This window comes from Scomber scombrus, chromosome 22, assembly GCF_963691925.1.
Source record: "Scomber scombrus chromosome 22, fScoSco1.1, whole genome shotgun sequence".
NCBI classification, from domain to species: domain Eukaryota; kingdom Metazoa; phylum Chordata; class Actinopteri; order Scombriformes; family Scombridae; genus Scomber; species Scomber scombrus.
In genome coordinates, this window is record NC_084991.1 from 24,123,390 (window position 1) to 24,138,389 (window position 15,000).

Below are 15,000 nucleotides of genomic sequence, written 5' to 3' on the forward strand. Positions count from 1 at the left end.
TGCCGTGTAATGAATCGCATTTTTGGTGGCCTGAACATGCATGAAAACTCATGAAATTCTGCACACACGTCGCAGCTGGTGAAAATTTATTTAATTTAACGTGATTGGACGCAAGCGTGGTAAGGGGACTCGCTAGCGCCCCCACACGTCGGGTCATGTGACCACAAATCTTCTCGGATCTGCATGAAATTTACATATGTCATAGGTCTCATTGGATCATTGGAAAATTAATTTTGTGGAATTTTTTTACCAAACAGGAAGTCGCCCACGCGGCGTGGCGTTCACCGATTTTCATTTTTCGAACAACGCTTTGAGGACTTTATGATGTTCACAGAATCATGAAACCTGCCACGTAGGTTTCAAATCATGAGCTCTTTCATCTGATACCACATTTGCCCAATATTTTGCCCCAACAGCTCAGTAGCGCCCCCTAATGCCTTTTCCCACTTAGCATGTACTGACAAGCTCTAAAACTCACCAAATTGGACACACTCATCAGGACTCACAAATATTATTTTTTTGTATAACCGCAGCCTTTTAAGTGGCAATATGACTCTACAGCGCCCCCTAGAGCATTAAAAGTTGAAGCCCCGCCTTCTACATGCACGTACATGAACGAAATTTAGGATTCATATATATCATGACCAGACGCACAAAAAAGCCTCTTGGACACATACCCTAAGTCCAACAGGAAGTCGGCCATCTTGGATCACAGGTGCATTTTTGCCGCCATTTTCCCCATTTCCAGCCCTCGTACTTTAACGCACTCCTCCTGCAGTTTTGACTCCACAGACTTCAGATTGGAACTGTATCATCTTCAGACCTTGATGATGTAAACTTGACGACAGATTTTTCCTACGTTATACCAGGTGGGCGTGGCAGTCGTTTGTTTGTATAAACAAACAACTCCTTATAACTCCTCCATACATTGTCGGATGTTTATACATGCACTGCGTAAAATGTCACACCTGGTGACGCCGTTTCAATTTCAACATCATTGGGGGTGGATGTGGCAAGGGGTCTCCATAGCGCCCCCTAACAGCAGGTCATGTGACCACAAACTTTGTCTGATCTTCGTGAAATTTACAGGACTCATAGCACTCATGGGTAAACCCTCAAATTATTTTTTTCAAATTTTTCGCTCTAACAGGAAGTGAGTTATTGTGCATTTCCTGCGTCAATTTTCCGTTTTTCCCTCTGCGTTTAGAGGACTTTCCCGTCTTCACAGAATCACCAAATTGCCCACATAGGTTCACACTCAGGCGCACTTTAATTTGAGACCATAACTGCCTCTGGGCGTGGCACAACAGCTCAATAGCGCCCCCTAATGCCTTTATCCATTTTGTACATTTTCACAAACTCCTACACTCACCAAATTGTACACATACGTCAACAGTCACACATATTGACTACTGACAAAGTTTGGGATTTTTAAGTGAGAAGATGACTCCACAGCGCCCCCTGGAAGATTTCAAAGTTTAAGCCCCGCCTTCCACATTGACATAGAAAAATGAAATCGACAAGGCCTATGTATTATGTCCAGATGCACAAAAAAGCCTCTTGGACCCATACCCTAAGTCCAACAGGAAGTCGGCCATCCAGGCTAAAATGTTCAATCTGGATCATTTTTATTATTATTATAGTTGTACGCCTTTTTGACAGCCTAAACATGCCCCAAAACTCACCAAAACTTGCAATCATGTCCGATCCGGAGAAAACTTTGATATTTTAAGGAGCGGGGAAATGGCCGACGCAAAAATTGATTAATAGCGCCCCCTAGAAAATTTAAAAAATCAAGCCCCTCCACTCAGATTGACGTAGACAAACGAAATTCGGTGAACACATGTATCATGTCCAGACACACTAAAAAGCCTCTTGGACCCATAGCCTAAGTCCAACAGGAAGTCGGCCATCCAGGCTAAAATGCTCAATCTTGACGCTTTTTTGGCCCTTCACCCACATTCCTTTGTGCTGAGAAGTCACCCAGACTCATTTCTGGTCTTAGTTTGCCATCTAGTGGAGACATTAACCGCTGCACACAATGTTCAATTAAAGGCACAGGAGCAAAGACATCTACATGCCAGTTTTGACAGCCCTGCGACTGCCGCACGCACCGACGTGCACGTACGGCGTTACAGTTGGGGGGAAAACGGGGGGGTGCGAGGGCCCTTCGACACTGCTTGCAGTTTTAATTAGGGCCCGAGCACTGACAAGTCAGTGAGGGACCTATTGCTTTTGCCAGGATTCTTATTATTATAATTCATTATTTTTCACGTTCTTATGCCGTGTAATGAATCGCATTTTTGGCGGCTTGAACATAAATGAAAACTCATGAAATTCTGCACACACGTCGCAGTTGGTGAAAATGTATTTAATTTAATGTGATTGGACGCAAGCGTGGTAAGGGGACTCGCTAGCGCCCCCTAACGTCGGGTCATGTGACCACAAATCCTCTCGGATCGGCATGAAATTTAAATATGTTACAGCTCTCATCGGATCATTAGGAAATTAATTTTGTGGAATTTTTTTACCAAACAGGAAGTCGCCCACGCGGCGTGGCGTGCACCGATTTTCATTTTTCGAACAACGCTTTGAGGACTTTATGATGTTCACAGAATCATGAAACCTGCCACGTAGGTTTCAAATCATGAGCTCTTTCATCTGATATCACATTTGCCCAATATTTTGCCCCAACAGCTCAGTAGCGCCCCCTAATGCCTTTTCCCACTTAGCATGTACTGACAAGCTCTAAAACTCACCAAATTGGACACACTCATCAAGACTCACGAATATTATTTTTTGGTATAACCGCAACCTTTTAAGTGGCAAAATGACTCTACAGCGCCCCCTAGAACATTAAAAAATGAAGCCCCGCCTTCTACATGCACGTACATGAACGAAATTTAGGATTCATATATATCATGACCAGACGCACAAAAAAGCCTCTTGGACCCATACCCTAAGTCCAACAGGAAGTCGGCCATCTTGGATCACAGGTGCATTTTTTCCGCCATTTTCCCCATTTCCAGGCCTTGCACTTTAACGAACTCCTCCTGCAGTTTTGACTCCACAGACTTCAGATTCGCATTGTATCATCCTCAGACCTTGATGATGTAAACTTGACGACAGATTTTTCCTACGTTATACCAGGTGGGCGGGGCAGTCGTTTGTTTGTATAAACAAACAACTCCTTATAACTCCTCCATACATTGTCGGATGTTTATACATGCACTGCGTAAAATGTCACACCTGGTGACGCCGTTTCAATTTCAACATCATTGGGGGTGGATGTGGCAAGGGGTCTCCATAGCGCCCCCTAACAGCAGGTCATGTGACCACAAACTTTGTCTGATCTTCGTGAAATTTACAGGTCTCATAGCACTCATGGGTAAACCCTCAAATTATTTTTTTCAAATTTTTCGCTCTAACAGGAAGTGAGTTATTGTGCATTTCCTGCGTCAATTTTCCGTTTTTCCCTCTGCGTTTAGAGGACTTTCCCATCTTCACAGAATCACCAAATTGCCCACATAGGTTCACACTCAGGCGCACTTTAATTTGAGACCATAACTGCCCCTGGGCGTGGCACAACAGCTCAATAGCGCCCCCTAATGCCTTTATCCATTTTGTACATTTTTCCAAACTCCTACACTCACCAAATTGTACACATACGTCAACAGTCACACATATTGACTACTGACAAAGTTTGAGATTTTTAAGTGAGAAGATGACTCCACAGCGCCCCCTGGAAGATTTCAAAGTTTAAGCCCCGCCTTCCACATTGACATAGAAAAATGAAATCGACAAGGCCTATGTATTATGTCCAGACGCACAAAAAAGCCTCTTGGACCCATACCCTAAGTCCAACAGGAAGTCGGCCATCCAGGCTAAAATGTTCAATCTGGATCATTTTTATTATTATTATAGTTGTACGCCTTTTTGACAGCCTAAACATGCCCCAAAACTCACCAAAACTTGCAATCATGTCCGATCCGGAGAAAACTTTGATATTTTAAGGAGCGGGGAAATGGCCGACGCAAAAATTGATTAATAGCGCCCCCTAGAAAATTTAAAAATTCAAGCCCCTCCACTCAGATTGACGTAGACAAACCAAATTCGGGAAACACATGTATCGTGTAAAGACGCACAAAAAAGCCTCTTGGACCCATAGCCTAAGTCCAACAGGAAGTCGGCCATCCAGGCAAAATGCTCAATCTTGATGCTTTTTTGACCCTTCACCCACATTCCTTTGTGCTGAGAAGTCACCCAGACTCATTTGTGGTCTTAGTTTGCCATCTAGTGGAGACATTAACCCCATCACACAATGTTCACTTAAAGGCACAGGAGCAAAGACATCTACATGCCAGTTTTGACAGCCCTGCGACTGCCGCACGCACCGACGTGCATGTACGGCGTTACAGTTGGGGGGAAACCGGGGGGGTGCGAGGGCCCTTCGACACTGCTTGCAGTTTTAATTAGGGCCCGAGCACTGACAAGTCAGTGAGGGACCTATTGCTATTGCCAAGATTCTTATTATTAGGGCCCGAGCACTGACAAGTCAGTGAGGGACCTATTGTAATTGCCGGAATTATTATTATTAGGGCCCGAGCACTGACAAGTCAGTGAGGGACCTATTGTAATTGCCGGAATTATTATTATTATTATTATTATTCAAGAGACGCATAATGAATTGCATTTTTCGTGGCCTGAACATGCATGAAAACTCATGAAATTCTGCACACACGTCGCAGTTGGTGTAAATTTATTTAATTCAACGTGATTGGACGCAAGCGTGGTAAGGGGACTCGCTAGCGCCCCCTAACGTCGGGTCATGTGTCCAAAAATACTCTCGGATCAGCATGAAATTTAAGTATGTTACAGCTGTCATCGGATCATGTAGATATTAATTTTGTGGAAGTTTTTTACCAAACAGGAAGTTGTGCACGCGGCGTGGCGTGCAGCGATTTTCATTTTTCGAATACCGCTTTGAGGACTTTATGATGTTCACAGAATCATGAAACCTACCATGTAGGTTTCAAATCATGAGCTCTTTCATCTGATACCACATTTGCCCAATATTTTGCCCCAACAGCTCAGTAGCGCCCCCTAATGCCTTTTCCCACCTCGGATGTACTGACAAGCTCTCAAACTCACCAAATTGGACACACTTGTCAAGACTCACGAATATTATTTTTTGGTATAACCGCAACCTTTTAAGTGGCAAAATGACTCTACAGCGCCCCCTAGAACATTAAAAGTTGAAGCCCCGCCTTCTACATGCACGTACATGAACGAAATTTAGGATTCATATATATCATGACCAGACGCACAAAAAAGCCTCTTGGACCCATACCCTAAGTCCAACAGGAAGTCGGCCATCTTGGATCACAGGTGAATTTTTGCCGCCATTTTCCCCATTTCCAGCCCTCGTACTATAACGCACTCCTCCTGCAGTTTTAACTGCAGTGACTTCAGATTAGAACTGTATCATCCTCAGACCTTGATGATGTAAACTTGATAACAGATTTTCCCTACGTTATACCAGGTGGGCGTGGCAGTCGTTTGTTTGTATAAACAAACAACTCCTTATAACTCCTCAATACTTTGTCGGATGTTTATACATGCAGTGCGTAAAATGTCACACCTGTTCAAGCCGTTTCAATTTCAACATCATTGGGGGTGGATGTGGCAAGGGGTCTCCATAGCGCCCCCTAACAGCAGGTCATGTGACCACAAACTTTGTCTGATCTTTGTGTAATTTACAGGACTCATAGCACTCCTGGGTAAACCCCCAAATTATTTTTTTCAAAATTTTCGCTCTTACAGGAAGTGAGTTATTGTGCATTTCCTGCGTCAATTTTCCATTTTTCCCTCTGCCTTTAGAGGACTTTCCCGTCTTCACAGAATCACCAAATTGTACACATACGTCAACAGTCACACATATTGCCTACTGACAAAGTTTGGGATTTTTAAGTGAGAAAATGACTCCACAGCGCCCCCTGGAAGATTTCAAAGTTTAACCATTATATGAATACCTTATCCCCTTTCATTTCTGGTCTTGGTCTGCCATCTAGTGGAGACATTAACCCCCCTTCACACAATGTTCCATTGAAGCAGCAGGAGCAAAGACCTTTACATGGCTGCTGTCAATGCCCTGCGACTGCCACAAGCACTGACGTTCCTGCGTAAGAAGACCTCTACCTGCGCGCCCTCCGACTGCGCCACAGTCCGACGTGCGTGGATGCGCGAGGGCCCTTCGACACTGCTTGCAGTTTTAATTATTTTTCACGCTCTTTGTCCGCCACTTTGAGCGCATTTTTGGTGGCCTGAACATACATGAAAACTCATGAAATTCTGCACACACGTCGCAGCTGGTGAAAATTTATTTAATTTAACGTGATAGGACGCAAGCGTGGTAAGGGGACTCGCTAGCGCCCCCTAACGTCTGGTCATGTGACCACAAATCCTCTCGGATCGGCATGAAATTTAAATATGTTACAGCTCTTATCGGATCACTGGGAAATTAATTTTGTGGAATTTTTTTACCAAACAGGAAGTCGCCCACGCGGCGTGGCGTGCACCGATTTTCATTTTTCGAACACCGCTTTGAGGACTTTATGATGTTCTCAGAATCATGAAACCTGCCACGTAGGTTTCAAATCATGAGCTCTTTCATCTGATACCACATTTGCCCAACATTTTGCCCCAACAGCTCAGTAGCGCCCCCTAATGCCTTTTCCCACTTAGCATGTACTGACAAGCTCTAAAACTCACCAAATTGGACACACTCGTCAAGACTCACGAATATTATTTTTTGGTATGACCGCAACCTTTTAAGTGCCAAAATGACTCTCCAGCGCCCCCTAGAACATTAAAAAATGAAGCCCCGCCTTCTACATGCACGTACATGAACGAAATTTAGGATTCATATATATCATGACCAGACGCACGAAAAAGCCTCTCGGACCCATACCCTAAGTCCAACAGGAAGTCGGCCATCTTGGATCACAGGTGCATTTTTTCCGCCATTTTCCCAATTTCCAGGCCTTGCACTTTAACGAACTCCTCCTGCAGTTTTGACTCCACAGACTTCAGATTGGCATTGTATCATCCTCAGACCTTGATGATGTAAACTTGACGACAGATTTTTCCTACGTTATACCAGGTGGGCGTGGCAGTCGTTTGTTTGTATAAACAAACAACTCCTTATAACTCTTCCATACATTGTCGGATGTTTATACATGCACTGCGTAAAATGTTACACCTGGTGACGCCGTTTCAATTTCAACATCATTGGGGGTGGATGTGGCAAGGGGTCTCCATAGCGCCCCCTAACAGCAGGTCATGTGACCACAAACTTTGTCTGATCTTCGTGAAATTTACAGGACTCATAGCACTCCTGGGTAAACCCTCAAATTATTTTTTTCAAATTTTTCGCTGTAACAGGAAGTGAGTTATTGTGCATTTCCTGCGTCAATTTTCCGTTTTTCCCTCTGCGTTTAGAGGACTTTCCCATCTTCACAGAATCACCAAATTGCCCACATAGGTTCACACTCAGGCGCACTTTAATTTGAGACCATAACTGCCTCTGGGCGTGGCACAACAGCTCAATAGCGCCCCCTAATGCCTTTATCCATTTTGTACATTTTCACAAACTCCTACACTCACCAAATTGTACACATACCTCAACAGTCATACATATTGACTACTGACAAAGTTTGGGATTTTTAAGTGAGAAGATGACTCCACAGCGCCCCCTGGAAGATTTCAAAGTTTAAGCCCCGCCTTCCACATTGACATAGAGAAATGAAATTTACAAGGCCTATGTATTATGTCCAGACGCACAAAAAAGCCTCTTGGACCCATACCCTAAGTCCAACAGGAAGTCGGCCATCCAGTCTAAAATGTTCAATCTGGATGATTTTTATTATTATTATAGTTGTACGCCTTTTTGACAGCCTAAACATGCCCCAAAACTCACCAAAACTTGCAATCATGTCCGACTCGGAGAAAACTTTGATATTTTAAGGAGCGCGGAAATGTCCGACGCAAAAATTGATTAATAGCGCCCCCTAGAAAATTAAAAAAATCAAGCCCCTCGACTCAGATTGACGTAGACAAACAAAATTCGGGAAACACATGTATCATGTCCAGACGCACAAAAAAGCCTCTTGGACCCATATCCTAAGTCCAACAGGAAGTCGGCCATCCAGGCAAAAATGCTCAATATTGATGCTTTTTTGGCCCTTCACCCACATTCCTTTATACTTAGAAGTCACTCAGACTCATTTGTGGTCTTAGACTGCCATCTAGTGGAGACATTAACCGCTGCACACAATGTTCAATTAAAGGCACAGGAGCAAAGACATCTACATGCCAGTTTTGACAGCTCTGCGACCGCCGCACGCACCGAGGTGCACGTACGGCGTTACAGTTGGGGGGGTAAACGGGGGGGTGCGAGGGCCCTTCGACACTGCTTGCAGTTTTAATTATTATTATTATTCACGTTCTTATGCCGTGTCATGAATCGCATTTTTGGCGGCTTGAACATAAATGAAAACTCATGAAATTCTGCACACACGTCGCAGCTGGTGAAAATTTATTTAATTTAACGTGATTGGACGCAAGCGTGGTAAGGGGACTCGCTAGCGCCCCCTAACGTCGGGTCATGTGACCACAAATCCTCTCGGATCGGCATGAAATTTAAATATGTTACAGCTCTCATCGGATCATTGGGAAATTAATTTTGTGGAATTTTTTTACCAAACAGGAAGTTGACCACGCGGCGTGGCGTGCACCGATTTTCACAATTTCGAACACCGCTTTGAGGACTTTATGATGTTCACAGAATCATGAAACCTGCCACGTAGGTTTCAAATCATGAGCTCTTTCATCTGATACCACATTTGCCCAATATTTTGCCCCAACAGCTCAGTAGCGCCCCCTAATGCCTTTTCCCACTTAGCATGTACTGACAAGCTCTAAAACTCACCAAATTGGACACACTCATCAAGACTCATGAATATTATTTTTTGGTATAACCGCAACCTTTTAAGTGCCAAAATGACTCTACAGCGCCCCCTAGAACATTAAAAGTTGAAGCCCCGCCTTCTACATGCACGTACATGAACGAAATTTAGGATTCATATATATCATGACCAGACGCACAAAAAAGCCTCTTGGACCCATACCCTAAGTCCAACAGGAAGTCGGCCATCTTGGATCACAGGTGCATTTTTTCCGCCACAGGTGCATTTTTCCAGGCCTCGTACTTTAACGCACTCCTCCTGCAGTTTTGACTCCACAGACTTCAGATTGGAACTGTATCATCCTCAGGCCTTGATTATGTAAACTTGATGACAGATTTGTCCTACGTTATACCAGGTGGGCGTGGCTGTTGTTTGTTTGTATAAACAAACAACTCCTTATAACTCTTCCATACATTGTCGGATGTTAATACATGCACTGCGTAAAATGTCACACCTGGTAACGCCGTTTCAATTTCAACATCATTGGGGGTGGGTGTGGCAAGGGGTCTCCATAGCGCCCCCTAACAGCAGGTCATGTGACCAAAAACGTTGTCTGATCTTCGTGAAATTTACAGGACTCATAGCACTTATGGGTAAACCCCCAAATTAATTTTTTCAAATTTTTCGCTCAAACAGGAAGTGAGTTATTTTGCATTTCCTGCGTCAATTTACCATTTTTCCAACAGCGTTTAAAGGACTTTCCCGTCTTCACAGAATCACCAAATTGTACACATACGTCAACAGTCACACATATTGCCTACTGACAAAGTTTGGGATTTTTAAGTGAGAAAATGACTCCACAGCGCCCCCTGGAAGATTTCAAAGTTTAACCATTATATGAATACCTTATCCCCTTTCATTTCTGGTCTTGGTCTGCCATCTAGTGGAGACATTAACCCCCCTTCACACAATGTTCCATTGAAGCAGCAGGAGCAAAGACCTTTACATGGCTGCTGTCAATGCCCTGCGACTGCGACAAGCACTGACGTTCCTGCGTATGAAGACCTACCTGCGCGCCCTCCGACTGCGCCACAGTCCGACGTGCGTGGATGTGCGAGGGCCCTTCGACACTGCTTGCAGTTTTAATTATTTTTCACGCTCTTTGTCCGCCACTTTGAGCGCATTTTTGGTGGCCTGAACATACATGAAAACTCATGAAATTCTGCACACACGTCGCAGCTGGTGAAAATGTATTTAATTTAACGTGATTGGACGCAAGCGTGGTAAGGGGACTCGCTAGCGCCCCCTAACGTCGGGTCATGTGACCACAAATCTTCTCAGATCTGCATGAAATTTACATATGTCATAGGTCTCATCGGATCATTGGGAAATTAATTTTGTGGAATTTTTTTACCAAACAGGAAGTCGCCCACGCGGCGTGGCGTGCACCGATTTTCATTTTTCAAACACCGCTTTGAGGACTTTATAATGTTCACAGAATCATGAAACCTGCCACGTAGGTTTCAAATCATGAGCTCTTTCAACTGATACCACATTTGCCCAACATTTTGCCCCAACAGCTCAGTAGCGCCCCCTAATGCCTTTTCCCACTTAGCATGTACTGACAAACTCTAAAACTCACCAAATTGGACACACTCGTCAAGACTCACGAATATTATTTTTTGGTATGACCGCCACCTTTTAAGTGCCAGAATGACTCTACAGCGCCCCCTAGAACATTAAAAGTTGAAGCCCCGCCTTCTACATGCACGTACATGAACGAAATTTAGGATTCATATATATCATGACCAGACGCACAAAAAAGCCTCTTGGACCCATACCCTAAGTCCAACAGGAAGTCGGCCATCTTGGATCACAGGTGCATTTTTGTCGCCATTTTCCCCATTTCCAGGCCTCGTACTATAACGAACTCCTCCTGCAGTTTTGACTCCACAGACTTAAGATTCGCATTGTATCATCCTCAGACCTTGATGATGTAAACCTGACGACAGATTTTTCCTACGTTATACCAGGTGGGCGTGGCAGTCGTTTGTTTGTATAAACAAACAACTCCTTATAACTCCTCCATACATTGTCGGATGTTTATACATGCAGTGCGTGAAATGTCACACTTGGTGAAGCCGTTTCAATTTCAACATCATTGGGGGTGGATGTGGCAAGGGGTCTCCATAGCGCCCCCTAACAGCAGGTCATGTGACCACAAACTTTGTCTGATCTTCGTGAAATTTACAGGACTCATAGCACTCATGGGTAAACCCCCAAATTATTTTTTTCAAATTTTTCGCTCTAACAGGAAGTGAGTTATTGTGCATTTCCTGCGTCAATTTTCCGTTTTTCCCTCTGCGTTTAGAGGACTTTCCCGTCTTCACAGAATCACCAAATTGCCCACATAGGTTCAGACTCAGGCGCACTTTAATTTGAGACCATAACTGCCTCTGGGCGTGGCACAACAGCTCAATAGCGCCCCCTAATGCCTTTATCCATTTTGTACATTTTCACAAACTCCTACACTCACCAAATTGTACACATACGTCAACAGTCACACATATTGACTACTGACAAAGTTTGGGATTTTTAAGTGAGAAGATGACTCCACAGCGCCCCCTGGAAGATTTCAAAGTTTAAGCCCCGCCTTCCACATTGACATAGAAAAATGAAATCGACAAGGCCTATGTATTATGTCCAGACGCACAAAAAAGCCTTTTGGACCCATACCCTAAGTCCAACAGGAAGTCGGCCATCCAGTCTAAAATGTTCAATCTGGATCATTTTTATTATTATTATAGTTGTACGCCTTTTTGACAGCCTAAACATGCCCCAAAACTCACCAAAACTTGCAATCATGTCCGATCCGGAGAAAACTTTGATATTTTAAGGAGCGCGGAAATGGCCGACGCAAAAATTGATTAATAGCGCCCCCTAGAAAATTTAAAAAATCAAGCCCCTCGACTCAGATTGACGTAGACAAACGAAATTCGGTGAACACATGTATCATGTCCAGACGCACTAAAAAGCCTCTTGGACCCATAGCCTAAGTCCAACAGGAAGTCGGCCATCCAGGCAAAAATGCTCAATCTTGACGCTTTTTTGGCCCTTCACCCACATTCCTTTGTGCTGAGAAGTCACCCAGACTCATTTGTGGTCTTAGACTGCCATCTAGTGGAGACATTAACCGCTGCACACAATGTTCAATTAAAGGCACAGGAGCAAAGACATCTACATGCCAGTTTTGACAGCCCTGCGACTGCCGCACGCACCGACGTGCACGTACGGCGTTACAGTTGGGGGGAAACCGGGGGGGTGCGAGGGCCCTTCGACACTGCTTGCAGTTTTAATTATTTTTCACGTTCTTATGCCGCCACTTTAGGCGCATTTTTGGTGGCCTGAACATGCATGAAAACTCATGAAATTCTGCACACACGTCGCAGCTGGTGAAAATTTATTTAATTTAACGTGATTGGACGCAAGCGTGGTAAGGGGACTCGCTAGCGCCCCCACACGTCGGGTCATGTGACCACAAATCTTCTCGGATCTGCATGAAATTTACATATGTCATAGGTCTCATCAGATCATTGGGAAATTAATTTTGTGGAATTTTTTTACCAAACAGGAAGTCGCCCACGCGGCGTGGCGTGCACCGGTTTTCATTTTTTGAACACCGCTTTGAGGACTTTATGATGTTCACAGAGTCATGAAACCTGCCAAGTAGGTTTCAAATCATGAGCTCTTTCGTCTGATACCACATTTGCCCAACATTTTGCCCCAACAGCTCAGTAGCGCCCCCTAATGCCTTTTCCCACTTAGCATGTACTGACAAGCTCTAAAACTCACCAAATTGGACACACTCATCAAGACTCATGAATATTATTTTTTGGTATAACCGCCACCTTTTAAGTGCTACAATGACTCTACAGCGCCCCCTAGAACATTAAAAGTTGAAGCCCCGCCTTCTACATGCACGTACATGAACGAAATTTAGGATTCATATATATAATGACCAGACGCACAAAAAAGCCTCTTGGACCCATACCCTAAGTCCAACAGGAAGTCGGCCATCTTCGATCACAGGTGCATTTTTGCCGCCATTTTCCCTATTTCCAGGCCTCGTACTTTAACAAACTCCTCCTGCAGTTTTGACTCCACAGACTTCAGATTGGCACTATATCATCCTCAGACCTTGATGATGTAAACTTGACGGCAGATTTTTCCTACGTTATACCAGGTGGGCGTGGCAGTCGTTTGTTTGTATAAACAAACAACTCCTTATAACTCCTCCATACATTGTCGGATGTTAATACATGCACTGCGTAAAATGTCACACCTGTTGAAGCCGTTTCAATTTCAACATCATTGGGGGTGGGTGTGGCAAGGGGTCTCCATAGCGCCCCCTAACAGCAGGTCATGTGACCACAAACTTTGTCTGATCTTCGTGAAATTTACAGGACTCATAGCGCTCATGGTTAAACCACCAAATTATTTTTTTCAAATTTTTCACTCTAACAGGAAGTGAGTTATTGTGCATTTCCTGCGTCAATTTTCCGTTTTTCCCTCTGCGTTTAGAGGACTTTCCTGTCTTCACAGAATCACCAAATTGTACACATAGGTTTACACTCAGGCGCACTTTGATTTGAGACCATAACTGCCCCTGGGCGTGGCACAACAGCTCAATAGCGCCCCCTAATGCCTTTATCCATTTTGTACATTTTCACATACTCCTACACTCACCAAATTGTACACATACCTCAACAGTCACACATATTGACTACTGACAAAGTTTGGGATTTTTAAGTGAGAAGATGACTCCACAGCGCCCCCTGGAAGATTTCAAAGTTTAAGCCCCGCCTTCCACATTGACATAGAAAAATGAAATCCACAAGGCCTATGTATCATGTCCAGACGCACAAAAAAGCCTCTTGGACCCATACCCTAAGTCCAACAGGAAGTCGGCCATCCAGGCTAAAATGTTCAATCTGGATGATTTTTATTATTATTATAGTTGTACGCCTTTTTGACAGCCTAAACATGCCCCAAAACTCACCAAAACTTGCAATCATGTCCGATCCGGCGAAAACTTTGATATTTTAAGGATCGCGGAAATGGCCAACGCAAAAATGGATTAATAGCGCCCCCTAGAAAATTTAAAAAATCAAGCCCCTCCACTCAGATTGACCTAGATAAACCAAATTCGGGAAACACATGTATCGTGTAAAGACGCACAAAAAAGCCTCTTGGAGCCATAGCCTAAGTCCAACAGGAAGTCGGCCATCCAGGCAAAAATGCTCAATCTTAATGATTTTTTGACCCTTCACCCACATTCCTTTGTGCTGAGAAGTCACCCAGACTCATTTGTGGTCTTAGTTTGCCATCTATTGGAGACATTAACCCCATCACACAATCTTCAATTAAAGGCACAGGAACAAAGACATCTACATGCCAGTTTTGACAGCCCTGCGACCGCCGCACTCACCGACGTACACGTACAGCGTTACAATTGGGGGGGTAAACGGGGGGGGTGCGAGGGCCCTTCGACACTGCTTGCAGTTTTAATTATTATTAAGCACGCTCTTATGCCGTGTAATGAATCGCATTTTTGGTGGCCTGAACATACATGAAAACTCATGAAATTCTGCACACACGTCGCAGCTGTTGAAAATTTATTTAATTCAATGTGATTGGACGCAAGCGTGGTAAGGGGACTCGCTAGCGCCCCCTAACGTCGGGTCATGTGACCACAAATCCTCTCGGATCGCCATGAAATTTAAATATGTCATAGGTCTTATCGGATCATTGGGAAATTAATTTTGTGGAATTTTTTTACCAAACAGGAAGTTGACCACGCGGCGTGGCGTGCACTGATTTTCATTTTTCGAACACCGCTTTGAGGACTTTATGATGTTCACAGAATCATGAAACCTGCCACGTAGGTTTCAAATCATGAGCTCTTTCATCTGATACCACATTTGCCCAATATTTTGCCCCAACAGCTCAGTAGCGCCCCCTAATGCCTTTTCCC

General features: G+C 44.1%; 1 protein-coding gene across 1 annotated transcript in view; it reads right to left on the reverse strand.

Moving 5' to 3' along the window:
- Positions 1-15,000, reverse strand: part of LOC134004362 (ribonuclease inhibitor-like) — a 55,092-nt gene that overhangs the window by 8,713 nt on the left and 31,379 nt on the right. The window lies entirely within an intron of this gene.